Here is a 1,415-nt window from a genome sequence, read left to right on the forward strand (position 1 = left end):
ATTGTATGGAGAACAAATGACCATCGAAGATTATATGATTAGCCCATTTCCATCGATACACATTTCAGTTTCAAGGCCATTTCTCCTGACTGATGATGCTCGAGTAATTAGCATGAGCACAACAGATCTTTGTGGCTGTACCTACAAATTACTCTCAATGAGCACATCAATTCCCGGGGCGGAGTCTTTGGCTGAGAAAAAAGTGGTAAATGAGAAGAGCAAGAGCAGAGACAAAGAATCTTACAGTCTATAGATGGTGATAGTTGTTTAGACCGGGAAAATGATCAAATTATTATAATTGAACTTCAAAGGCTAGAAATCCACGGGAACACCGTTGTTAAAGGTTGCAATCATATTTCATTTGGGTTTCTGTCTTTTTGCAGTTCACTCTCATACGTATGTCTTATGTACTTTAGAGAAACCAAATACTACTAAAGCAGTTAACAAGTAGTACATATATGTCATTAGCGTAAAAGCAACCTAAAATCGGCTTGGTTTGTCAATCTTTGATATGGAACAACTGAGAGAGAACTGCAAAAAACAAAAACAAAAAAATACAGATGAAAGAAAAAACAGATTGAATATATAAAATATTTATATATCTAAGATAAGATCCTACTGTAAATACTAAATACATTAGTTAGAAAATCTCAGAAAACATGTGTGATAACAAATACACACAAAAACATATAGAAGATCTCAGAAAAAAACATATAAAAATATTTAAAATGTTAAAATTAAGCTAAATAATATTAAGCCATAATTTATTTAAAAATAAAACTTACGAACCCGGCGCGTAGCGCCGGAATACCACTAGTAATTAATAAATATTTCCCACACCGCAACATGACTTTTGATTTCGCAAGTGTCAAACCAAATAAAGTAGTAATAAAATTGATCAATAAATGCTATCTAATTTATGGAGTATGCATATAAATTAATTTTATTAATGTCGTTATTTCATAGAGTATGCTTTCATTACTTTCACATTTTACGTATTTATCAATTTTCGGCTTCTTTTTCCAAAGACCATTTAGGTTGGCAAAAACAGACGATGCATGTAAGCCTGAATTAAGTTCTCACTTCCCCAACTTATGAAATCTTATCGTAATAGCCGGTTTGTGATATTTGTAGAAATGTTTAACGGAAATAATTTAGTTATCTATGTCACAAAAATAATGTAAAAATCCGTCGCACGAAATGGCCCATGGACCGAATGAGCAGACATGTATGGTTCACTAGCCGTAGACGGTCATGATGTTACAAGTGGTATCAGAGCCGAACCCAAACGAATGTATAGTTATGTGTTGCTCACACAAACAGGGGTAACAATTTTGGAACGCAACAAAGACGTTGCATTCTTTGAGATGAGGTAAATTGTAACATCTCAGTTTGTATATGAAAAGACTTAAATC

Source organism: Brassica oleracea, chromosome C9 (genome assembly GCF_000695525.1).
Source record: "Brassica oleracea var. oleracea cultivar TO1000 chromosome C9, BOL, whole genome shotgun sequence".
Classification (NCBI taxonomy): Eukaryota; Viridiplantae; Streptophyta; class Magnoliopsida; order Brassicales; family Brassicaceae; genus Brassica; species Brassica oleracea.